This window comes from Zootoca vivipara, chromosome 9 (assembly GCF_965207765.1).
Source record: "Zootoca vivipara chromosome 9, rZooViv2.hap1.1, whole genome shotgun sequence".
NCBI lineage: Eukaryota > Metazoa > Chordata > Lepidosauria > Squamata > Lacertidae > Zootoca > Zootoca vivipara.
This window is the reverse complement of record NC_142592.1, coordinates 6,703,577-6,730,843: the sequence shown is the minus strand read 5'-3', so window position 1 is coordinate 6,730,843 and position 27,267 is coordinate 6,703,577. Positions and strand designations below refer to the sequence as shown.

The 27,267-nt window shown below is 46.0% G+C and overlaps 1 long non-coding RNA gene across 1 annotated transcript; it reads left to right on the top strand.

Annotated features, from left to right (window-relative positions):
• The first annotated feature begins 761 nt into the window (after positions 1 to 761).
• On the top strand, positions 762 to 24,966 carry LOC148684531 (uncharacterized). Its single transcript, XR_015945888.1, has 3 exons — positions 762 to 994; positions 6,766 to 6,943; positions 23,390 to 24,966. It is a non-coding gene; the product is annotated as an uncharacterized LOC148684531 (long non-coding RNA).
• Positions 24,967 to 27,267: the final 2,301 nt, after the last annotated feature.

Genomic DNA, 27,267 nt, shown 5'->3' with positions numbered 1-27,267 from the left:
GCCCCGACCGTCTATGTATGCTTTAAGAGTTCACGTTTAGGATCTACAAAACAAACTGGTTTAGTTCCAGGGGCTCGGTGAGCAACGTGCAAAGTGTCATCTCGGGACCACTGGCATGGCTCTGGGTTTGTGCACGCGTGTAAGCTATACATTGGACTTCAGAGGTGAAAACTAGTCCTTTTCAGCAGCTGGCAGAAACGTGTCCCCTTGAGCGTGTGGGCGGCCAGCTACGTTCGCTCAAGGAGGAAGCCGCACTCCACTGCGAGTGTTTTGTAGGCCAAGTTCAGCTCGGCGGCCGCGGAGAGGCTCGTCTCGGGCAGCTGCGACTCCTGGTGTCCGACAGCACGAGCCTTTCATCGGAGGGATTCTTTTTCTCCTTTTTCACCCTCGGACAGGTGCGAGCGAAGGGTCTGATCCACTTCCTCAAAACGATTACTGCAGCGGAGGAAATGGACCTTCTCTGGAAATCTCGGGACACCTGTCACCGAGAGAAAAGCCCCGGCTCAGTGGGCAACTTGTAGCCGCGCGTCCACACCCCCACCCCATTTTGCGCGCGGCAACCAACTATGGCGGCCTCCCCGTTAATGCCGAGCGCTTCCTTCCCCGCCGCCACCCGCCGGCTTCTACTTCTGCCTGCGCACGGACCCAGCTTCCCGGCCCGCCTGCTCGCAGCTCTTCCTGCGGGAGCCGAGCGAGGGAGGGGGAGGCAGGCTGGGGTTTTCGCTCGACGCCCACCAGGGGCTGAGTGAGCCTCCTTCAGTGCGCAAGCTCGGGGCGCCAGATAAAAGCTGGGCTGGCAGCTCTTGCCCTGCCTTGATGGAGCCGAGACCATCGAGTGGCAGAAGGAGGGAGTTAGGAACAGGCTTAGATAAGAGGAGCTCGCTCCCGAGCACCCCGTAGGAGGAAGAAGCAGCTGAGGTGGGAATGGCACTTGTCTTGCTGCCCGACGACTCCACAGAAGGCGGCTGCCATGGGGCACAGAGTATGCAGAGGGGTGAGAAAGGGAGGGCGATTAAATGTCTTGTGACCATGGTGGAGTGTGTGGATGTGTTTATTGTTTTTTTAATATTATCACCCCCCCCCCTTTTCTAATCCCGATGTGTTTCTATTTCTCTCTCCCTTTCTAGGACGCTTGGTGGGGCTGCTCGCTTGGGGGTTCCGCCTGTTGTAATGCGAAATGGCGACTGCCGTCTCGGGGCGGTTGGTGATTGTCGCGCCGCGAGGTTGTTGTTCTCCTCCCTCCTCCCCCTGCCCTTCTTTCCTCCCCTCCCCCTTCCCCCTTCCCCCTTCCTGTCTTTGGCCGTTTCTCCGCAGCGAACCGCGGAGAGCGCACTGAGTCAGAAGGAGGCGGGGGAAGGGTGGGGAGCGGCGGCGGCGGCCGCACAGCCAATCAGCTCTGCGGACGGGCCGCGGAGGCGCGCTCCGATTGGCAGGCGCTGACATCATCCTGCAGCAGGGGCAGACGCAGCTGCTGGGCAGGGCTCGGGGAGCTGTCGGGGGTGGCTGGTGCAAAGGGAGAAAACGGGCGCCATGATACCAGCCGCTGTGGGTGAGGAGAGGGGGCAGAGGCTTCTCCGGAAAGGCGCTCAGGGACGGCGGGGCCGAGGGGGCAAAAGGAAAGCGGGGTTCGGGCAACCGCGCCCGCCCGCACTCCCCTAGACCGAGGCGGCAGTGGTGGTGGCGGCGGCTCCGGCTCGGAGGAAGGTCCGCTGCTTGGCGGCGTTTCGTCGGCAGCTGTAACTGCGTCAGTCCAAGATGGCGCGGGGTGTCCCTGGAGAGGGAAGGGAGCCGCACGTCCGCCGGAGGTCATGTGACCGCGTTGCATTCTTGTGTGGGGCTTGGCGGTGGACCAAGCTGGCTGAGGAGGCGGAGGCGGCAGCGGCGTTCGTGGCTCTTCGGCTTGACAGGGATTGGGGGGGGGAGTCCCCTTCCGTGCGGTCGGAGCAGTTGCTGCGACGGTTGCCTTCCTCTTTTCACAAACACGCCCCTCTTCCCCCCTCCCCCACCCGCCCTCGTTGAACGTAGAGCAGCTGTTCAGCGAAGCGTCTTTTCTTCCTCCCTCGAAGGGCGTCGACTGTTTTGACAGGGACCTCCCCTCCCCCCCACAGCGGCCGCTTCTGCCAGGGAAAGTTCTCGCTCCCTTTTTTTTCCACGCGCGTGGGGGGGGGGAGGCGGATCGCATGACGCCCGCGGCGGCTTAAAGGGAGGGGGGAGGGACGCGAGCTGTTGGACTTCGCTTTTTTTGCGAGGGAAGGTGGGCTCGTGTAGTTCGGCTCAGTTTGCAGTTCTATGGTTCTGTAAAACAAGGCAGAGGAAGGGGCCCCGAGGATCCTCTAGTCCGACCCCCTGCAGCTAGGAATCCTGCCCACGGGTGGGCACGAACCTTCTGGTTAACAACCAGATGGGTCCACTTTGCTAACCGGCTTGTGCGACCTGCATTAAGGCCTCTTTCTCTGCGCTTGTGGCGCAGAGTGACTCCATCCTTCAGTGATTCCCACCCACCTACCCTGCCCCATCCCCGCCTTGAAAGGGAAAATATGACACACTTCATGTAGCCCGCGTTGGGGATGCAAGGAGGAAGTTGGTCTGGTTGTCTTAGTGTAGTGCAGCTGCCTTTCTGTGAAACTTAATGGATGAAGATCCTGATCTCCCTCCCCTTGCAGGGAGATTTCTGATCTCCATTTTAGGTTCCAAGGATGACGGTGGTGAAGGAGAGGCTAAATGTAACAGGATAGACCTACACTCTTTTGAAGAAAACACATGACTTGGTGTGACAGGGCACATTCCTCACCCGTCAGACTGGACATATTTGACCATATCTGGATGTAGCCTGACTTTTTTAAAATGCTGTTAACTAATCATTAGCAAGGGCTGGAAATATCCTTGGAGCTTGCGTGCTCTTAAAAAAGGAAGAACCTGCATTCTTCTAGTACTGAATATTATTAGGTTGTGCTGCATGTACTTGTTGCTGAACTGCATTATTAATCCTAACCATCAATAGGTGGATCTTGGCTTGTTTTGGTATTACAGTGGTAACATTTAAAAACAGACATCTGAACATTTGGCTGTCCCCCCCAGTGTTAGGACTATTTGGGGATATTAATCTAAAATACATAAGCTATAGCTGAGGGCAGAGCCCAGTTGCTTACCTAACTTTATTTTCTTGCTAAAGCTATCTGCTTGCAATAGCTGTCTTAAGTCAGAAAAAATATTAGTTACAGCTCTGAAGAGACTTTTTTAAATACAAAGGGGAATTCTTAAAAAAGTGTGCTGTTTGCTTTTCCATGGTATTAAACAGAATAAAAGTTTAAAAACACTGTAGGAAATAATGTTTAACATGGGTTTTTTGTAGATTTTAAAATTGTAGTAGATCTATTTGAAGACTAATGTTTCAGGAAGATAAAATAAAAAAATTCCTTCCAGTAGCACCTTAGAGACCAACTAAGTTTGTCAACTATGTTTCAGGAAGATGCAACCTTGACAGTGTCAAACCCAGCTTCCCTTCCATTGTGGCTTGCATGACATTTCCTCCTTACAAAATTTGCTTCACACTTTGGGATGATTGAGAGGAGGGTAAAATAAAAGAAGAAACTGGTAAATTTGGTAATGAACTATTCTGACACCATTCATACCTATTGTCAGAATAGTTCAGGACCAAATTTACCAGTTTCTTTTATTTCACCCTCCCCCCATTTGCTTACCAACCATTTTATAACCTTTTGCTTTTAACTTGTGTTTGTTACAGGCCCACTGTGCCCCCCCCCAAAATGTATGCTTGTTTGTGGACTTGGTGAACACAACAGAAATACAGTTATACCTGGCATGAAATTTAACAGCCATTGTTAGCACAATCATGATATTGAAATTTGCTCATTAGTTGGGTGAAGTTAGTTCTTCACTTAGAACTAAAAGCCAATCTGCTCCTTTGATAGCGGTAATAAACCACATGGAAAATACCAGTATACCCAGCTTGGGGAGGAGGAGCCACTGTATTGAAAAGTGGCAGGTGTTTAAAAGCACCATATTCCCATATATACTGTATTATGTACCAGGTGCTAATGATGGTATTATTTATTCGTAGAGGCAGCAATTCCTAGTGCAGCGGAGAAGTACAGCTGAATAAGAATCGATTATTTTGAGTGTAGAAACCCTTGAGGAATTTCAGTAAGTCCAAAAATGATTAGTATTTCAAACAGAGAAGTCTTTAACTCTGCCAGATATCAAAGGAATACACTTAGTTTGTGTGACAGAATCATCAGGTACAACCCAAAAACATCAGCCAAGAAAAAAACCAGTTCACTCACGATTCTGATTCTAAGATACACAACTGCTTTTGTGGACACTGACAGACACAGCTCATGTGAACGTTCACATACTGAGAAAACCCATTTGGTGAAGTGGAACTCTTGAAGTTACATACTGACTGAGAAGTGTGCTGATAGGTGGGGGAAACATCCAGATTTGGATAAACTGCATAATGGACTTTACTTCAGCCTCAGGGTGTTAATACCACCATTGCTTCAGTTCCCCTGTTTCATTGCCATTTATCTTAGCCCTTAACCAAGGAGACCCAGATCATCAAGGCAAGATGTTAAATTTCCACAACCTAGGCAAGTATCTTGGTGAACTTATAGCCATTATGCAAAAATGCCCATATTCAGAAAAAGTAATATACCAGTATATTTTGGAGAGCTGGTAACTGCGGGTGAAATGGCAGAGAGAAGTTGAGTTGCTTCTCTGGGCTTCCCTACAAGGTTTTTTGAGAGAAGTGGCACAGTGACAAAGTGACTTCCAAAAAGAAGCATAAGCAAATATATAGCGATATGTTCATACTCAGAGTGTGATCTGTGCCCAAGAGCAATGCAAGATGGTCTTGGGACAAATCTCTAGTTCATGAAATTTTTGGACATCTGATTGGTTTTCTATTCTGTTGGGAAAGAGTTGATTAATTTAAGTGCAAGAGAAGTGCTTCACAATCCCGCATGCTGTCATTGCTGCAGTGCATCCACAACAATTCGTGTCACATTTGCAAGTTACTCATAAGCATTCACCTCCACAGGCAGTACTTCAAAGGTATTGCAAGATGCTCTTCCAGATAGTTGTGTCTGTCCTTGCAAGGAAGCAATCTGATTTGGATAATCAGTTACTCAAAAAGCAGAAGCTATAGTTTGGGAAATACCTTGAAGTTGGTGTTCCAACAGTAAGGGCCAACAGTGTGCCCCTGAATGGGCACAAATCCATGCCATGCCATGAATGGATAGTCTTCCAAAGCAACTACTCTATTCCGAACTTAAAAATGGAAAGCTTAATGCTGGTGGTCAACAAAAGGTTTAAAGGCTGTCTCAAGGCAAATCTAAAAAAATGTATAAACACTGGCCTGCGAGCGCTCCAGTTGGAGAACAGCCTTTACCAAAGGTGTCATGGGCTTTGAAGACACTCAATTTCAGGACGCAAGGGAGAAACGTGCTAAGAGGAAGGCATGCTTGGCAAATCCACACTGTGATCAACTCCCGCCTGGAAACCAATGTCCCCACTGTGGAAGGACATGTGGATCCAGAATTGGCCTCCACAGTCACTTACGGACCCATTGTTAAAACTGTGTTTATGGAAGACAATCCTACTTGGCTACGAGGGATCGCCAAAGAAGATAGTGTGTAATTAAGGCAAATGGGTTATTTCCATGCAGTGAACCCAGCTCCAGAATCTAGGACAACTATTGAATTTTCCCTTGTGAAGGACATTGCGAATTTCCAAAAACAAGATGTACTGCCTATTTTGTCAAAATTGCTGTAAGTTTGCTCAACTTTTCTATGTGTGGGTGAATGTAACAGGAAATTTGGGGGTGGTGAGTAACATAGTTTGCAGTAAAAAGACTGTAATAGAATAGTAAAAGCCAGTATAAATTTCTTTGTTTCCAAGTAAAGGCAATCAAGTGAAATTGGCATTTGAGCCAAACATTTAGAACGGGGTGGGGAATGTGTGACTCTCCATATGTTGTTGGACTCCCAAAACCATAATCTCCAGCCAGCATGACCAATGATGGGAGTTGTTACTTTCTGGAGGGCTAAATTGAGTTAGAGCGAAACCCTAGAATGTCACAGTTTATACAGAAAGTCTAAAAAAACCCCTAGGTATTCAAAATAGTCCTGACGTATTTTGAGTGAAAGAAGGTTCAAGCCGGTTTTCTCTCTTCAGATATGCCTTCCTTGAAAGATGTGGGTGTGGTTTTATTTATTTATTTGTACTGGACTGTTTGGAAGGAGTATACTGAAAACAAATATGGCCAGGCAAGCACATGTAGTGAGTACTGATTTTAGAACATAGAATATGGTTTTGGAATAGAAATAGACCACATCTTTCAACTGAAAAAATGCAGATATTGTGGCAGGCAGATTGGATGTTGTGTTGGAGAATTTTCAGGAAAATCTATTCTGCAGATGTGAATATCCTGTGCGCACTGTGACCCTTATAAGATGGACAAGTTTTTTTAGGAAGGCTTCGGAAAGGCTCTTCGTGTACATTTACCTACAGAGGTTAGGTGGGTGACTATGAAATTGATTTCTTAGTAGCCATGTCCTAGTTTTGGAATGCCCTCCCCAGGGTAATTTGCCTGGTACATACTTGTAAGAGGTTTACATACCAGTTGAAAATACTTCTGAGGATTAGCGATCTCTGCTAACTCTTCCCTGCTGGTTGTGTTCCTGTTGTGATATCTTGCTGTTTTTTTACTCCCAACTTTTTTTTACTGTCTAATCTTTTCTGCAGCTTTGAAAGTGGGGCATTCCATGCAGTGCAAGAAGAAGCCCTTGTCCCTTCTTCAATCCCAGTTTGGAGCAGATTAAGAGTGAAGGCTAGTTTTGGTTCTGTTTGGTGGCTACTTGGAGCATCCAGCAAATGCAGACAAGCTTTTGCTTCACCTTCGCCCTCAAGCTCAGAGGTGATGGTGAGAAGAATATTAACTTTCCTTTGTATTTGCCAGGTGCCCTGAATGCCTGCCTGCCTCTCTGCTCCCCCCTTTGAGGCAGGTACAGAGACAGGATAGAGCCAAAAAAAAAAACCCCTTGAGGCTCCTGCCTAATTTGCGAGCCAAGGAGAGAATGATAACTCTCTTTGCCTCCTGCAGCTCCAAGACAGTGAGGAAGCCTTGGATACATCACCTTTAATAGAGGCTGGCTGAGATTTGCTGCGGTGAGCAAGTTTGAGCTCCCCTGACAGGGAAGACCATAGAACGTAAACAAGGCCCAAAAGAGAGAGAGAGAGAAATGCAAAGTTGGGCAATGGGATTCTAAAAGTATGACTAGGCCTTCTCATTGTAATCAGAAGTATGGTTAGATCAGGCATAGGCAACCTTGACTCTCCAGATGTTTTGGAACTACAACTCCCATGATCTCTGACCACTGCCCCTATTAGCTAGGAATCATGGGAATTGTAGTTCCAAAACATCTGGAGAGCCAAGGTTGCCTATACCTGGGTTAGATGTAGGTTTTTGGTAATGGAGGATCTGGTGTTTAAAAGCAATTTTCATGTTGCTACTTCTATCATTGTTATTAAAGCTATGGGAAAATGTAAGGCCCACTTGACAACACAAGGGATGAGCAGACTACTTTGGAAGCATTTTTAGGTCTTGCTGCTTGCATGTCAGGGTTTTATGAGCTGCTAAAACAATGCCAAAACAATACCAGTAACTACAGCCTGTTAACTTTATAATCTGAGATACTCTTTTTACATCATTAGATGTGCACATAAGTCTGAAACTTTTGGGGAACAAATAACAGTGCATCACCTTTCCATAGTGGTGTTAACATCCAGAACTGTGACAAACTTGGATTGCAAGGCATCCTTGGTGATGGTGGGACAAGAGCATTGAACAGCTCCCAAGCTGCTTGTTTGAAAAGGAAATCATACAAGTGCATGAGGGTGTTCTCAGCATCTTGCAAAGCCTCTGAACTTCAATCACTTGTATCCCAGCTAGTGCAATCCTGAATTACTTCAAGAGAATGAAATCAAGTAAGACTGCAATTCTGTACTCTTAACTTGAGAGCAAGTGCCATTCAACTTGATTGGGCTGGGTTGATACGTATAAGGTTGCACTGTAAGACAGCTTCTCAGATTGTAAAGTAACTTGAATGGCAATCTACCAACAAACTAACATTTCAAACCACAAACAATAAATTGTGGTTTATTCCTAATTGTTTAGTAGATTGCTTTGGAGCTTTGCTTGGAGCAATTGATAAGCTGGGTCATACTGGATGTATGTATTTGAATTATGGCCTTCAAAACATTCTGTGGCTCCAGTTCAACTTATTTTGAGAGGGGGGAAATGTAAGCAAATAATGTTAGGAACCTAGCATTAGTGCTTACTGCCAGAATTCTGGTCTTAAACATGAACACAACTACTGTGCTGCCATCTGTTTAAAGAATGGATCTGTCCTCTTGTTAAAAGTACCAAATACCAAATTATTTGGACTTGAGGATACCTGGCGATGGTTGTGAGCCAATACAGCCGCTTTTAAATATTTATAATGGTAAGGAAATGCTGTTTCTCATAGACTAGTGCAGCCACTACATAATGCAAGACTGAAACCTTCAAATTGAACTTGGGAAAAAGTAGGGATATCTATAGCACCATATCATTTGCATTCACACACTTAATCTCCAAGGGCTCGCAGCAAAAGTGAAAGCGTGTGGTGTCTAAAAGACTTAAAGCAGGCTTGGAAAACTTGCCACCCATCAACATATTGAAGGCTACAACTCTTTCCTGAACATCTCCCTTGACTAAACTGGGAAGGCATCAGGGAAGTTAACTTCTTGTTTTTGGAAACCCCTTTTGGAGTAGCAATCTGAATACCCTTGTGAGGACAGGATAGGCCAGGCATCCCCAAACTGCAGCCCTCCAGATGTTTTGGCCTACAACTCCCATGATCCCTAGCTAGCAGGACCAATGGTCAGGGAAGATGAGAATTGTAGTCCAAAATATCTGGAGGGCCAAAGTTTGGGGGTGCCTGGGATAGGCTTTACCTCTAGTGAAAGCCAGTTTTGTATAATGCTTAGTGTGTCAAACTAGGAACCTGTGAGGCGACAGCATAGGTCTGGATGGTCATGAAGCTCACTGGGTGACCTTGGCCCAGTTATTGTTCTTACCTGTCTCTCATGGTGGTTAAGATAAAATGGAGGGGGGGAGCCCCATATGTTACCTTGAACCCTCCTTTGTGTGTTAAGTGGCACTCTGCCTCCTAGGCTTTCTGTTTTGTTGAAACAAAAAAACATTTTAAAACAAAAGTTATGGGGGGAAATACAACTTAATAGTTCATGTGGTATAATGCCGGGGGGGGGGGGGGGGAATCCCCAAGTGGTAGGAACCCATAATCTGTAAGCATTAGAAATATAGTCCAATGTAATTGTGCAACATTTTTATGCAGTGGTTGTTAGGTAAGGAAGTGTTTGCTTATGCCTCCCTTATACGAGTTGCCTAATCTGTTCTGTGAGAGCCCACAGGAATTTCTCAACCCCTAGAGTGCTGCTCCTTGCAGCCAAAAAGGTGCTTTAGCTATTGATAGATGGCCTTACTCTAGAGATCTAGAACAGAGATGGGGAAACGTTTTAAGCCTAAAGGCTACATTCCCTTCTGGGCAACTTTCCAAGAGTCACATTCCAGTGTGGTGGGTGGAGCTAGAGGCAAAGGTGCACAGAGCAGCAAATACAAAAATTACCTTTGTACACTAGGCAGGCTAGTTTCCACACCCTTCTCTCCAGGTAAACAAAAGGCATTATCAGAGTTCAAGGACCCATTCCAGCTAGACTGGAAGAAGGCTTGAATCTGCCAGTGAGTGAGGGGTGTGGTGTGGGGAGTTTTTAGAGTCAGCTAGAGAAGCCTCGAGGGCTGCATCTGGCCCCTAGGCCAGAGATGCCCCACTCCTGGCTGTATGCAGGAATTGTGTGAGGCACCAGCTTGGGAACCCACAAAGGAAGAAGGCTCAGAGTTAGGGGTGTGGTGGTGGGACAATGACAACGAGTGGTCAGAGGGAGCAGACTGGGGGGAGGAGGTGTTGGAAGCAAAATAGGCAACAGGGTTTAGTGAGAAGGCTAGCAGTTCGAAAGCATGTCAAAGTGCAAGTAGATAAATAGGTACCACTCCGGCGGGAAAGTAAACGGCGTTTCCGTGTGCTGCTCTGGTTTGCCAGAAGCAGCTTTGTCATGCTGGCCACATGACCTGGAAGCTATACGCCGGCTCCCTCGGCTAAAAACGTGAGATGAGCGCCACAACCCCAAGAGTCCGTCACGACTGGACCTAATAGTCAGGGGTCACTTTACCTTTACCATTACCTTTATATTTATGGTGGAGATAGGGTGGAATGAAACAAAAATTGGAGTTCTACTCCCAAGAACAATGGGCTTTCAAGGATAGATAATGGAGAAAAGTTGGACTCACTTGCTTTTTCTTTAACGATGTTTAATTTCAGGATCTAAAATTACCTAACTGCACCACTATATGTTAGAGATTGCATTGGGGGGGAGGGATCAGTAGCTGGCTGGCTTATGTGAACCACTGTAAATAAACAGTGTACTGTACTTCTATTCTGCACCATGCAAGATTTCAACAGATTCATTTTGCTACATCAACCTAAGTTTGAATTGCCTGCAGTTGCAAGGTGTGTATGGTGAATAGGCCCTGCCATTGCAACGTGGGAAGAAAACATGAGCCTCTCCCATATCATCCACTAGTTCCAACTTGTAGAAATGCCCCCAAGTGCAGAACACTAATGACTTACTAGTTTTGTCCCTACTTGTGTTTTCCTTCTGGACATTCGTGTGACAAACCTTTACACCTGGTTGGAAGAGTTCTCTTCCATGTGAGCTTGGCACTGCCTTCTGGAATACCTGTGTGATTCCATCTTTCTTGCTACTTTCAAAGCCCATCTTTTCCACAAAGCCTTTGATTCAACAGCCCAGTTCCCCTGCCCTATTAGTCAAGCCTAAGCACATGGAACTAACAATTTCATGTTCGTTCTGCTTTTACCCTGTCTCTACATCCTCCCTTTCCTCTGCCTCCTCCCCAAAAAAGATTGCAAGGGCCTTGGGAACATTTTCCCTTTTATGTGCTAAAGCACCATGAATACTGATGGAACAATATCTTGGTGTACAGGCAACCCCCAATTTGTGTGGAGGTTGCATTCCTGCCCCCCTCCACGTGCGTTGGTTGAGCACCTGTAGGTCTGCCCTGCCCCATTGCACCCCCATTATGCTCCCTTTTCCAGCCACTTCTGGGTTATGGCGATACGCATGTGCATTGAACAAGTGTAAAAGTGTTGTTACACTGCAGCTTGTGTGATAATAGAACGGCAGGCGGAGGAAGCAGCTTAGGCTACAGCAGGCTTGGTTCCCAAGCAACTACTGTATCCAGCTTTGCTGCCACTCCCCCTGTTGCTGTTGCCAAGGGCAGGAGAGAGAGGAATGACTTTCTCCCCTTGTCCATCCTTCATGCTGCTCCCACCACCATGGCAGCTGCTCTAAGAAGCATGTGTATGGTTGCCCTAAAATATATTTGGTAATATTTTTGTAAATAGCTATATTTATGTCTTCGCTTTATTTCCATCCATGGTTGACAATTGGGAGCATGGACATGTATCCTATTTAAATGTGTGTGTTTTTTTACTTCTCCCTTTTGTGAAGGTGGTGGTACTACCAGGAGGACTAAGAAGATTTAAAGTTGCTTAGGGCTTTACACAAAAAGCTGAGCACCTTGAATTGTGTCTGGGAACAAACAGGAAGCCCCTGTATCTGCTTTAGAACTGGAGTTGCATTACAGATATTGGGGGCAGTGGTGGTGTGATTGAGTCTCCTTTGTTGGCTTTGCTGAAACCTATACTAGGTTCATAGAGATGGAAATCTTGTTTGGCATAGAGGAATGTTAGCAGCAGGGGTTGAGGAGGGAATTTCCTTTTGAGAGATGTTCTCCCCCTCCCGCCATCAGGAAACAATTAGGTGGCAGCCTAGTTTCAAGATTGCTGTGCTTCCTGTTACATCTTTGGAGCCTTTTCAGTACATAGGCTGAGTGAAGGGCAGCCTCCTGTCACAGCTTCTTACCCTTCTCAAGCTCTGCCACTCACACAAATTCACAGGAGGGGAAAGGTGATGAAGAAAATTGGCCAATGTAGTGTTTGCAGCTGTACGAAAGCATCTGCCCCCCCCTTTTCTAAAGGGCTGCAATTTCCCCCTCACACTAATGGCTGGAGGTAGAAGAAACAAGAGGTGCACATTTTCTTTTCACCTCGATCAGTGTGGTTGCAAAGCCACACTTGTTCAATTTTGCCCTGTCCCATTGAAAGCGCAGAAGTGCATCTCCCTCTTTCATCTTCTCTATTACAGTTGTCTTAGCAGAGTTGAAAGTAGAACAATGTGGATTTCATTTCTGGTAAAAGGAGGATTTCTTCAGCCCTAAGCTACATTCTAGATGCCCGTGTATTAACCAAAGTAGCCTCAGGTTTTGTTGCTCTTTTCAATGGCAGCTTTTAGATTCAAATACCAGGTTCAAATCTCTCTTCTTCAAACCCAACTGGTGACCTTGGGCAAATGGCTGTCAAAATTGTACACACAGCAGTTTAAATTTGTTTCATTGCATCGCATGTGTGCATGTTTTTTGCATCGTCAACATGATGTCCTCATCCAACTGGCAGCTTTCACCCCTCCCCCAAATTAATGTGGATTTTCCTGCTCTGAACAGTATGGTTAAGGGCGGAGGGACATACAGTTGCATATGGCTCAACTATGGGTATACTGAAGTGAATTGTGTGGGGTGGGTTCTTGTGTTTTGCTGGGTGCCATCTAACACTATATTGCCTGCTGCTTTGGTGAGGTGCCCCTTCATGAGTGGGGGGGGGGCAGGCGTGACACATAATATTATTATTATTAAACTATATTGTGTAAGTCTGATATACCAGAAAACCCCTATCTCAAAAAATTAAAAAATGGCTACACAAGCAGGTAAAACGGCTGCCTGCATTGGTACATATGTGGTGCATACGAAGATTAAACTTGGGCAAGCTCTACTAGGAAGAGTTGTGCAAGCTCCTGTCCATTAATCCACTATCCCCTTTCCCCTGCTGGAGTAAGCTGTATTTTCCTTTTATATGCAGCAGAAGGAGAGGAGCACGTGATTTGTTCCGAAAGGCAGGCTTCAAGTGCTTCAGATATTAGAAGGCTTGAAGAAGCTGTTGTCCTGTCAAAGAACAAGGCAAGTTAACAAATGCAGGCCCAAAGGTTGACTGCTCTAAAATGCACCCAGCCATTCTAAAGAAAGTACAAGTTTAAAAGCAAGTAAGAGGAGCAATAACGCAATAAGATCAAACAAAAGAAGAAGACGGGGAAGTAGAAGTTGATTTTTCTGTTGCTAAGATATTTTTTCCTGTGCAACTAAGCAGGCAAATACTGTAAACAACAGCTGAGACTTTTAGCAAGAGCAAACCACTGCTTGTGCTACCGCTGTGCTTGCTGCTGGGCAAGGCTGTAGTAATCTCAATTTCCTTATCTTTTGCTTAAATTTAATTACCACAATGATGTGGGAGTGTTTCTCAGCTATGTCTAGACTTCAAAACACTGGTGTTGGGTAGTTGATAAGAGTTTTGGCCTTGGACCAGGGAGGGAGGATTTCAATCCCTGTCCAGCTTTCAACTCGCTGGGTGAGCTCAAGGCAGACTTTTAACTCTTCCTCACCCTCCCATACTTCTCAGAGCTCTTGAAGGCAGCAAAGGGAGTGGGAGCCTGAACTTGTCAGAGAAACTTTCAATTTTAAATTCCATCTCTCTCAGACCCCCCCCCCCAAAAAAAAATCCTCTTCATCTTTCTTTATTGCTGGCTTGCATAGCCGAAGATCGCAGAGACTGAACATAAAGTGAAACTGGCTTCTCCCAACTTACGCCTCTCTATGTTCCACTTCTGGAGGTTGTGGGACAAAGCAGTCCTGCTTGCTCTAGCATGGTAGCAATTAGGACAGAGAGCGGAATTTACACCTGTTAGTCTTGCCAAGCCTTGGTTCATATATGAACTTAACCCCAACATCAAGCAACGACCTGCATCTGTGAAAGTTCCAGGCAGAGCTTTACTCACCTAAAGATCAACATACTTAGCCTGCTGCAAGTCATCAAGTGATATATTTGCATGGGTGAATAACCCCTTAATAGTGCAAATAAGAATTTTTATTCTTCATGGACTTTTGAACTGTTCATCAATAAATGAGAAATGGCAAGCAGGTATTTCTACCACTTCTACTCTCCTCCTGCCTTGCTGCAGGATAATGCTGTAGTATGCCCACTCCCATTTTATATAGTAACTAACACCTTGGGTATCCTACATTTGCCGTCTAGAACACGGCAGCGGTTTCCTAGCAGACAAGGTGAATAGTTTTGTAAACAGGAAGTTAGAAAAACCACAAAACTTGCCTCCTTACAGTGTGATAAAAGGTAAGTCAAACTGAAGTTTTGTTTTTCAGCTTTGTTTTCATGTATTTCCACAAATAAATGGTTTTGGTGATAGCCTACCAAAGAGCTGAGAGCTGATGATATTCCTCTTAGACAATAATGAAAATACAGGAAACCTGTCCTCTAGAGCTGCTTAGCCTTTCAAGTATTGCCTGCCAGTATATAATCACAGACTTAGAACTGGGATGAAAGATGTTAGAAATACACTCTCCTTCCTGCAATAAAACTGAATAAATGCCATCTATGTGTCTGGCTATTTACTAAGGACTTTCAAACAGCTCACACAAGCTCCCAAGACATCCTGTTCACAGAAGCAGCTGACAGGAATGCCTATTGTTCTGCTTTGCTTTTGTGCCTCCAAAGTCTAATCTGATTTTTCAAGGGCTATGTGGAAACTGCAGCTGGAAAAGACCTTTCAGAACTTCCTTGGCACATCCCTATGCAAGCAAACAAATGGGGCCCTCTACTGGTTAAGGGCACCGTCTTGTTGAAAAAGTAAACACAAAGCACAAACTGAACTCTACAGGAACAGCAGTTTGCTCATCTTTTAATACAGTCCCACAGCTATTCAACACATTGTGGCATTGCTCAGTGTAGCAGCACTGGCATAAAATAGATCACATCATGAAGTGGCCGAGTTGACATTTGCGAAAGGTTACCCACTGTTTTCTTTGGCTCTTGAGCTTTGAGAAAGGGTTGTGCTATTGCTTCCCTACTGTACCTGTCTACATTTGCTCTTCTTCCCTGCTGGCAGGTATAAAGAGGAAGAAATAAGTGATAACGTACCTGTGACCCAAATATTGTTGCCCAGACTGCATGGCTAATATTCACAGATGAGTGGAACTGAGTTCCGGGTTCCCCAACACCATTTCAGAGTCTCTGGTTTCTTTTAAAAACAAAAGTGGGGAATGAGAGAGCTTTGTATAGAGAGGTTTGTGCCTTTTTTGCCTCTTAATAAACAAGCAGAGAAGCCCAGCCCCAGGAAATGCAAAACAATATTAATAGGCCTCTTGCTGCTCAGGAAGTGGATTCTTACATAACAAACTACCAACTTGCAGTTTAAGCCACTGCAACAATTGTTTTCAAAAAAATCTCTGGGTTGAACCATTTCCCCTCTGGGGGGAAAAAGTGCCCAATCTATTCTTGTATTTCTTCCTCGCATGCACAAAATGACCAAGGGAAAAAAGTAGAAACTGAAAATACAATTTAATTTTTTTTTTTTAAAAAAAATCCTTTTATAACCATTGTCTCATAACTGGTTTTGCTTAATTAGAAATGGGTGTTGGCCCATGCATAAAAAATGTTTTATGGAGTGCAGCAAGTTGTAACTTAGGATCAAGCCCAGCAATTTCATAAAGAATGCAGCCACCAAACCCTTTCCATTTCAGTGTTTCTCTGATTCTTACACTTTCATACTAGGTCTTCTGAAGCTTGACACATGTATTAACTATGACAAGGAGGCATGAACATGTAACTGGTTTCTGTCTCACAGCAGAGTGCCAATTTAGTATCAGCCTTGTCCCTTTTCTGCATATGAACCTGAGATCGTTACCTGAGGTTCCTCTGCATGTCACTTCCAAGGGAGCTCTGGAGGGTGGCTTTTTCTGCAGTAGCTTATCCATCTATCAAACACTTTCCCTGGAGAGAGCTATCTGGTGCCAACTTTTTCATTTTGGCATCGGGCAAGGATGTTTTTGCTTCCTAAGTAATTTGGGCAGCACCTAATGAATACAGAAGTTTCTTCATGAACTTCAGAGAGTTTGGGTGCTAGGGCAGGGGTAGTAACTTGGGGACACTCTGCTCCTTCCGGAGTAGTATGTCCACTTTTGGTCCCCACTGCACTTGGCTCTCACCTGTGGCTCCTAGAAGTTGTTTGCATGCGGTGGCAGCCACACCGCAGGAATGACTGACCAGCTGGCTGGCTAAACCAGGTGAGGGTAGCCAATGTTATCTAAAACCTTTGGTGGCTTAGGGACTTCCTTTGCATGTGAAGACAAGCTCTGGCGGGTTGGACAAGACCAATACAGTAGTCCAGTGGTGAAGAAAGTGGTTTCTGCATGTGCTGTAGAGGGAAGTGAGGGGCAGATGGCTCATCCAATGGGAAGGCAGCCCTTCTAGAAGAAGGAAAGCTAGTCCTAAGCTTTCCCTGCCTTGTGGAATACTACAGCTCTCCTAACTACCCATTTAAAGGTAGAGGACTCCTGACAGTTAACTCCAGTAATGAACAACTCTTGCGGCGCTCATCTCGCTTTACTGGCCGAGGGAGCTGGCGTTTGTCCGCAGACAGTTTTCCGGGGTCATGTGGCCAGCAGGACTAAGCCGCTGACTACACAGAGCAGTGCATGGAAATGCCATCTGGGACCTTCCAATCAGCAAGCCCTAGGCTCAGTGGTTTAGACCACAGCGCCACCCGCACCCCCCTACCCATTAAACACCTCCAAATAGGTGATCTCTGTTTCCCAGTTGCAGGTTCTCCCATCTTCAAGTGTTGTGATTTATAACTATCCCATAAGAATGAATGGCACATGTTTACCTAGGTAGGAGAATCTACAAAACTCAGGTTGATCCTCAGTTCTATGTTCTTCTAAACGGGATACATTTTGGGACACCACTAATTAGGTGGGGATAAACCTGGTCCTTGTCATTGCTGACACAAGCCAGTAAGAACCTGGCCTGTCCCTATCTGCATAGTGGGGAAAGTCGTTTACCAACATTAGCCTCAAAACCATTTTAAGGGAGATTTACAACATTTTCTCTCTTCCATAATGCGGGAACTGAGCCGCATTATGTATCTTGCTAAAGGCAATAATGGATGAGCAGGAATTTGAACTGTTCTCTTCTGGGTCTAGGTGCAACACCCCTGACCATACCAATGTTCTTAAAACACAATGGAGAGTGGAGAGATCTATGTAAACATAATACAGTATTGAGGAAATAAACGCAGGGTACCTGAAATAGGAATTGGCAAATAACGTTGAGATTCTAGGGAGATGTCTGGTGCCCTCTAGTGTTCCTTTTTTGTTAGAACACACACAACCTTCCCCCTTTTAGAAAATCAAAAGTTGTCACATTCAGTGTGGAAAAGATGTGTATATTACATTTCATCTCGTTATTGTGCATAGTTTTATTTAGCTTGGGTGCACTGCCAGTATGACCGCCCATCAATTAAGTTGTCAATGGATGGATGAATGATCTGCTTTTTAACCTATTTAGTTAAATGTGCACATTATCACAATCTCGGTATAGGTGCTATCTGGAGATATTGGAATAAGTATGAGGTAACTAATGGTCATTCGGTAGATATTATTAATATTATTAAGACTGGCAGGAGTCGCAGGCACACAAAACAAAATAAGTGAACAACACTAATGTCAAATGTGGAAGCTAAATTCATATGGAATTTATGGAATCTTGCATACTGTTTCTTCCTTTTTTGAACCTTTCTTGCCATATCTTTAAAATGCAAGATGAACAAGTATAGAATAGCAGCGTGGGGCAGGATTATCTTTCAGACAGCAGTGTGTGGGGAAATGGTTAAAAAGCCCTCCCTGTGCCATGGTCCAAGTTCTGATTTTATCCCCCTTGCCATGACAGAGATTTAAAGAATAAAAACCATGCATGCTAAATACTTGTATATTTAAATCAGGTCCAGCATATTGGCTGGATAGTTATTCCGTCCCCCACCACCAGAAAATGCACGAGAAAACTGAAAGTCAAAACAAACATGAGAAATAACAGGGCAGCTGCAGCCTTATGCAAATGGTTTTTACCATTTTGCCACAAATATAACATGCAACTCCCTCAGTTGACCTTTCCATTCTTCCATAAATGTATTTATGCCTCCATTTCTCTCTCTCTCTCGCTCTTTTATCAACACACTAACTTCATATTCACATAAAGCCAGGCTCTAACTAACCCTTGGAACTGCTTGTGATTTTCTGTGGATCAAAGAGCCTGCCTGTTCCTCCTCCCTCCTCTGCTCAGCCACTTCCTTATTTGTAGATTTATAAATCATTCACCAGCTGTCCTGAAATGGGTCCAGGTTTCCTTATTTTTAAACACCACTTTTTCCCTAGTAGCAGTACTAATTAACCAACCAAGCCTCCACTGTAGGAAGAAACTTAAATTTCCACTGCAAGAGGATAGCCACATCAGGATAACTCTCTGCAGGGACTTTTTGCTGCCTGAGAGGGGACAGGCGCTTCCCCCCCCCCCCATTCTGTGCAAAGAAGCTGGCGTGAGTTTTATTTCAACACAGGTGACTCCTGACGGTAGCAGGCTAGCTAGCAGGGAATGCAACAATCTTCGTAGTACACATAGCGGCGTCTGCTTCCTGCCCCTCAGGACCTGCTGCTTGGGGCACTCGTGCCTCCTGGCTCTATGTCCAGCCCCCTGCCATGTCCCATCTGTGGCTTCCATGGAGGAGGTGAATATTTGATAATGTTATGTATAAGAAAGTTCCATCCAACAGAATCCTCTCCCAGCTAATAATACAAGTTGTTGTTGTTTAGTCGTTTAGTCGTGTCCGACTCTTCGTGACCCCATGGATCAGAGCACGCCAGGCACTCCTGTCTTCCACTGCCTCCCGCAGTTTGGTCAAACTCATGTTCGTAGCTTCGAGAACACTGTCCAACCATCTCGTCCTCTGTCGTCCCCTTCTCCTAGTGCCCTCAATCTTTCCCAACATTGGGGTCTTTTCCAGGGAGTCTTCTCTTCTCATGAGGTGGCCAAAGCATTGGAGCCTCAGCTTCAGGATCTGTCCTTCCAATGAGCACTCAGGGCTGATTTCCTTCAAAATGGATAGGTTTGATCTTCTTGCAGTCCATGGGACTCTCAAGAGTCTCCTCCAGCACCATAATTCAAAAGCATCAATTCTTCGGCAATCAGCCTTCTTCATGGTCCAGCTCTCACTTCCATACATCACTACTGGGAAAACCATAGCTTTAACTATACGGACCTTTGTAGGCAAGGTTTTTAAGATGCTGTCTAGGTTTCTCATTGCTTTTCTCCCAAGAAGCAGGCGTCTTTTAATTTCGTGACTGCTGTCAGCATCTGCAGTGATCAAGGAGCCCAAGAAAGTAAAATCTCTCACTGCCTCCATTTCTTCCCCTTCTATTTGCCAGGAGGTGAAAAATAATACAAGTACCTATCAATTAAAAGTTCTAATCAACTTCATATGACCAGTTCTTTCTGCTATCCTAATAGTCTAACTTTTGTGCCCTCCCCCCTCATTCTGCCCTTTAGGCTAAGCCTGTGGTTAGGACTAGGGCTGATGAGAAGCTGGAGCAGCGGGTCCTGATGTACTGGACCCACAGCCAGAAAGGCCCCCAAACTCTTGAGTTTTCGTGTGAGAGAGTTTGTGTGTCTTGTACTCCTAAAAAGAAAGTTACGAAACAAAATGTTTAGGTACCTCTTCTTATCAATTTATTGCTGCTTCCACCTTGCAGTGTTTTCAGCCAACAAGTGATCTCAGGAGTATGATGGATAAGTGGGTTGTTTGGACACTAGGCAATAGGAATTCTGGTGGCCCTAAGGAGCTGCTTCTTACCCCTTTAGTGTACTTTTCCTGGTCCTGAATGGGGTAACTGTACCACTGAAGGACCAGCTGTGCAACCTGGGGGTCATATTGGACTCACACCTGTCCATGGAGACACAGGTTCTGTGTCCAGGGCCATCTGATATGCTGGCTGAGACCCTACCCACCCGTGCACTGTCTCGCCAGAGTGGTACATGCGCTGGTTATCTCCCTCTTGGACTACTGCAATGCACTCTTCGTGGGGCTACCTTTGAAGGGGACTCGGAAACTACAACTAATCCAGAATGTAGGAGCTAGACTGGTGACTCGGAACGGCCGCTGGGACCATATAACACTGGCTCCCAGTATGTTTCTGAGCACAATTCAAAGTGTTGGTGCTGACCTTTAAAGCCCTAATGGCCTCAGCCCTATATACCCAAATAAGCGTCTCCACTCCAATCATTCAGCCTGGACACTGAGATCCAGCATCAAGGGCCTTCTGGTGGTTCCCTCACTGTGAGAAGTGTGGTTACAGGGAACCAGGCAGAGGGCCTTCTCAGTGGTGGTGCCCACCCTGTGAAACATCCTCCCATCAGAAGTCAAAGAGATAAACAACTATTTGACTTTTATAAGACATCTAAAGGCAGCCCTGTTCAGGGAAGATTTTAGTGGTTGAGGTTTTATTGTGTTTTTAATATTTTGTTGGAAGCCGCTCAGAGTGGCTAATATTATTATTAGTATTAGTATTCATGCTTCTGTATTATTTTCTAGTCCTTGGGGAAATCCATACTTTGAGCTTCCTTTGCAACTGTGACCAGGTACTCCCTAGAAATGTTTTTATTTCTGTAAACACAACTACACAGTAAGTATAGATCATGCATAGGCAAACTCGGCCCTCCAGATGTTTTGGGACTACAACTCCCATCACCCCAGTGGTCAGGGATGATGGGAGTTGTAGTCCCAAAACAACTGGAGGGCCGAGTTTGCCTATGCCTGGTATAGCTAGATGTTAAAGAATATTCTCCAGATGGCAACTGAAAAATGTGGAAAACTTTGCAGACTCTTAGGTATGCCCCTTGCTAATGGTCAGGCACCTGTTAAGAATTTACTGTAGTAACCTGCCCTCAGTCCATGGAGCAGAGTGGACCTATAATGAACAGACCAAATACAAGCAGATAAGAAGCTCCAGCTCAAAGTATGCTGTAGACCAGGGGTCCCCAAACTGGCTCATGGGTCACCAGAGGTCCATGAAGTTCACTCAGGTAGTCCACAGCACATCCATGAAGAACAGCAGGAGCAGTGGCTACGCAGAAGCTGTTTAATTCTAAGGCATAGCTGCCAAGTCTCCAACTGAAACATGCGGGATCAGCAGCGGCGCAGCACCGGAAGTCGCTTCTATGTATGTCCGGACATGCGTAGAAGCGACTTCCGGTGCCGCGCTACCCATGTCTGGGCACTGGAAATTGGGCAGTGCCAGGACCCAAAATGAAGCCTCCCTGGCAGGTAGGAAATCTGGGGGATTTACGGGATTTTTCCCAATCCGGGCTGCCAGCGGGAAACGGTTTAAAATACGGGGGTTTCCCGCAAAAAAAACGGGAGACTTGGCAGCTATGTTCTAAGAAGCTGATGGTCAACCTGAAAGGTGAGCAGGGTGGACTGGAAGTGACAGGAGGAGGCATTGGACAGGAGTAGCAGCCAGAAGGATAAGAATGAGAAGCACATCCACCACATTAAACATTCATATTGATTTTGAACTGTGTTTTTGTTGCCTCTTCTATTTCTGTTATGTTGTATATATTAAATTGAAAGAGAAGCAATGGAAATTGAATTGAAAAATCATACAATATCTAGCACAGTTGTTGTTGTTGTTGTTTTATAAATTGCCACTACTGGCAGAAGAGTCATTAAATGGTCTGCTAAGACCCTCAACAATGTTCAAGTGATCCACGGGGGGTGAGGAATCCTGGAACCACGGCTCTGGCCTGATCTTCAACAGATAGGTCTGGTTGCATATCTTGGTCTGGCTTAAGGAGAACCACCAAGCATTTGGATTTTGTCTTTACTATCGTTAAAACGTTTGGGCTTATTCTTTTTTAAAAAGAAAATAAAAGAGAAAGGAGGAAGTTAGTGAGAAGAGGAGGAAGACACGTAAAGGAAACTATTAGAAGCAGGTCTCCTCTGTTGCAGGTTGTGGTGAAAGAGGAGTCCTACATCGGAAAAGGCTGGACTAGTGCCAAACATATCCCAGAATAGGTTTTTAACACAGCCTTTCCCCCTAGTAAGTAAAGGTGCAGTGTTTCCATTGTAAATAAGATAACCGCTTGTTTGCACAGTTAACAACAGGGCAGAAGGCAAACATGGCCCTTTTTTCATATAGCTCCGATGTGCCAAACAGCTAGCTTGGGTAACTGTATTGTGTTGAAAGCATATAGCCAGCCTTTAACATTATTCACTAACATTATGCCTGGGTAGGGACCTCTCCCCTTAACTTTTGCTGGGTTGAGAAGGGGAAACTGATAAAGGGCCAGAGGCCTCAGCTTTGTCCAGAGGCATATCTAGGGTAGCACAAGGGATGCCACAACTATTAGTTAGAACGGTACTAGGGCTGCCATACATCTGGATTTTTCTGGACATTATCGGGATTTCAAAGGTGGAATTGACATCTGGAGGGAATTTCCGAAAGGTGGTCCTTTGTCCTGGATCTTAGGCAAGTCAATAAAAATTAAAAAATTAACAATTTTGGTGGTTTCCTTTTTTTAAAAAAAAGCTCATTCAGGATGTCCTGGTTTTTTTACTTTTTGAAATATGGCAACCCTGAGAGGCGCCACTGAAATCTGAGAGCCCAAGTTCCGCCACTGAGAAATCCCATTGACACTGGGACTGTGAATAAATTATGGAAATTATTGATTAGGGTGGTTCAGCAGGGGAAGAATCACTGGGGACCCACGAGCTGGACTGGTGGGCGAAGAGGGAACAAATTGCAGGTGGAAAACATGAAATCAGGATGGTCACAGTCTCCCTGATGCAATATAGTGAGAATAGATTTCTCTGTCTTCATCACAGCGCATGTTTGTACTACTGTGGCACAAAAGTCAAAACCGAAGCAGCACAGGAAGCCCCCTTCTATCACGGCCATTAGCTCATCTGACTAGTAGTGGCTCCCTGAAGCTTCAGCCTTTCCCAGCCCAACTCAGAGATGCCAGGAACTGAATCTGGGACCTTTTGCATGCAAAGTGTGTGCTCCGGTACAGAGCCACAAGCCTTCCACAAAAACAGCTTTGCGACTGTTCCTGTAGGCCATCCTTTCAACAGCATCTGCCATTTCCAATTGCAAGATGTTGTCATTAACCATATGTGTGGTCTCTGGCTGTTTGTTCTTTCAATTTGTTTACTCCCATAGAAGGCTTCTTTTGGTTGGGAACCTCAGCCTCGCTCCAGAAACCCCTAGCAAATGCCAAATTCCATCCTTGCTCCAGGCAAAAGATCACCAGCGCGCAAGGGAATTGTGAACAGGAGGCTGCCAAAGCAAGAGAGAAGCAGGCAGTCGCAAGCCAGCGGCCTCCCCTTTTTCTCTCGATGAGTGACCCCCCCAAAGAAAGGGATGAACAGTTTCAGGAATGCAACGATTTATGGGCACATTTAAAGTCAACCAACAGTGCGCTTAGTGCAGTGTGCCACATCCTTATGAAGTGCACTAATGGAAACATTAAGACACCAGAAAGCAGAAGCAAAATAGCAAGCAAAAAAATCATTATTTTCTCAGTGACGCACAGCACAGCTTCAGTACCTGGCTCCGCCAGTGCGCTCGGCCTCGTCCAGAAGAAGTGATGTCGTGGAAGACTGCAGTGGCCTGCACGGTGTTGGGAGATGGGCGTTCCATGTGTGGCATCGCATGTGCGGAAAGCACGCCAGGCCCCCACAATTTTGGGGGCAACCTGGTGCCCCTGACTCCCGATATGCTAAAGGGGACGTTGTTGTTGTTGTTGTTTAGTCGTTTAGTCGTGTCCGACTCTTCGTGACCCCATGGACCATAGCACGCCAGGCACTCCTGTCTTCCACTGCCTCCCGCAGTTTGGTCAAACTCATGTTCGTAGCTTCGAGAACACTGTCCAACCATCTTGTCCTCTGTCGTCCCCTTCTCCTAGTGCCCTCAATCTTTCCCAACATCAGGGTCTTTTCCAAGGATTCTTCTCTTCTCATGAGGTGGCCAAAGTACGTAGTGGCAAATCAGGGTGTGACCTCATCTGAGGTTGGATGGTCCCAACATGCTTTATGTGGGGCTGCCCTTGAAGATGATTTGGAGGAGACTTCGGGTGGGTCCAAAATGCAGATTTACTGGCTGGGGGATCCATTTAGAACTCAGGTAACTCCCATTTTAAAACAGCTGCACTGATAGTCAGTTTATTTTCTGGGCCCAATTCATGGGAACGAGGAGGGATTTACAAGTCAGCCTAAAATGTAAAGACTGCAGGCTTCCCTCTCCTTACTTCTGTCCTGCTATCAGGGACTCATCCTGCAGAAGCCTCTCACGATGGTCCACAGATCTCTTACAGTCCAGTCCTATGCATGTTTATTTGGAAAAAGTAAAGGAAACTGTAAGGGGAAGACAGTATAGAGAACCGCCCCCTTGCATCATAAGTAGCTCCTCCCCAAGCAGTGATGGAAGCGAGGGCTCTGAGGAGGCTAGTCAGGAAATGGAGGGAAGGTGCCAGGGCTCTGGCAGCATGGGAGAGCCCAGGCTACACAGGAGGGAAGAGAGAGGGGGGGAAGGGGAAAAAAGGAAAACCTGGAGCGTAGACCCTTTCCTCCGGTTCCGGAATTACGCAGGAGAAAAAAGGGGAGGAGATTCACTGTCCCGAGACTCTTATGTTGGGGGAGATCACGCCGAGGGGCAGTGCCGGATTCTGCATCGGAATGAGCAGACATGTTTTCCACTCCTGTCTCACTGTAAATAGAGTGCACCAATAAAAACTGTTTAAAGACAAGTATGAGGGGCGTCGTTACTCTGGAGTAGTCGCAAGAACCCCTGACAGAAACGTACACAGTTTTAGCCAAACGCAGATGTATCATTATGTCCTCTACAGTTCTGTCACCTTGGGGAAAAGAACGGGATTGCCATCCTTTGTCAGCACATTATACAGAAGGAGGGCACTTGGCATGACAGGGTGTTAAAAAATAGCTTGGTTCCCCATTGCTGAGAAATTGAGGCAAGATGGAGAAGGCCATTCTTCATTGGCTTGACACCCAGCTCTTGCGAGGCAAGCTGCATGCCACTATCCATCTGTCAGCCTTGAGACATGAGAGAGGGTAGCACAGGGAGGACCCTGGTGGGTTGGTAGTATACTGTGCAATGAAAGGTGCTATTGAAATTAGCTGTCATGAAAAATTTAATGCAACCCACGCCTAGAGTATCAATAATGGATCTCTCCATCTCCGGAGATTAGATGGAAGCAGGAGAGCCTGCAGCACAATGCCCGGGGCAATAATTCAATTTTGCAATCGAAAGAACAGTAATACCTCTCTACTCTTCTTTCACAGCAGTGTGTTATCTAGCACCAGGCTTATCTCGAAGAGAGCTAATGCAAGGCTTGCTCATTTGCTAAAAGGAACACACAAACAAGCTGCCTCTAAGCGTATGCAAGTGTTTGCGTGGAAGACTGTACACTTGCTGATTTGGACAGCTCAGCTATTGTCCGTGCAGGTTCACAGGCAGCATGCTCACTGAAAGTTAGTTACCTGCATCTGAGCTATTTGTGTTCGCAGGTACGAAGAATGTATGCATATACACATGTGGGAGTGCTGATGCCATCTTTGTTGTTGTTTAGTCGTTTAGTCGTGTCCGACTCTTCATGACCCCATGGACCAGAGCACGCCAGGCACTCCTGTCTTCCACTGCCTCCCGCAGTTTGGTCAAACTCATGTTCGTAGCTTCGAGAACACTGTCCAACCATCTCGTCCTCTTTCGTCCCCTTCTCCTAGTGCCCTCAATCTTTCCCAACATCAGGGTCTTTTCCAGGGAGTCTTCTCTTCTCATGAGGTGGCCAAAGTATTGGAGCCTCAGCTTCACGATCTGTCCTTCCAGTGAGCACTCAGGGCTGATTTCCTTAAGAATGGATAGGTTTGATCTTCTTGCAGTCCATGGGACTCTCAAGAGTCTCCTCCAGCACCATAATTCAAAAGCATCAATTCTTCGGCAATCAGCCTTCTTTATGGTCCAGCTCTCCCTTCATGGACCAATGCCTTGTCGTGGCGAAGGGGCTTGAATAACTCAGAGAAGCTATGAGCTATGCCATGCAGGGCCACCCAAGATGGACAGGTCATAGTGGAGAGTTTTGACTAAATGTAATCCACCTGGAGAAGGAACTGGCAAGCCACTCCAGTATCCCTGCCAAGAAAACTCCATGGACAAAGAAAACAGGCATATAAAAGATGCCATCTTTACAACCCCATGAAAGGTGATGCCAATGTATGGGGAGGGACCCAAGTACACATCTGGGAGTATGTGGGCTCCATGCTTATTGAACCGGCTTCCACACCCCTGATGAGTGGGGCTCTGTTGCTGCTGCTGCTCACTGCAATACAGCTGCCTTCTCCTACAAAGAATAGGAAACAGAGGTTTGAAGATTCTGCCATTCAGTCGGGGCTTCGGCTTCCAATGCACCAGCAGTTTTGATTCAGGATAGGTGCCTGTGCGACACCAAAATCTGCTGCCCCTCACCTCTCATCTTCTGTTAGACGCCATAGTTGGAGCATCCTTTGCAGCACCCCAGAGGTTCTGCGACCGTGGCACCCATCACTCTTCCCTGGTTCCGCCTTTGCCATTTGGAGCCAATGTACAGTTTGGTGGCAGCAGAGGGGATGCTGGTAATATTTGGCTTCTGTGGATGACTTCTAGATCAGTGTTTCCCAACCTTGTGCCTCCAGCTGTTTTCGGACTACAATTCCCATCATTCCTGACCACTGGTCTTGCTAGCTAGGGATGATGGGAGTTGTAGTCCAAAAACAGCTGGAGGCACAAGGTTGGGAAACACTGTTCTAGATGTACTCATGCTATTTTATCTGCTTAGACCCAGGGGCAAAATGCAGCCCTACAAGCCTTTCTTACGGTATGTGGCCCTACAGACTCTTCCCCTGGTAAGACCTTTCATCTGCTTTGCTTAAAGTTGCCATACATCTGGAATTTCGCGGACATAGGCAGAATCCGGCTGTCGGCAACTGTGTCCAGGCGGAAATCACTGAATTGTCTGGGGAAATCTGGATGTACTGCAACCCATGTCG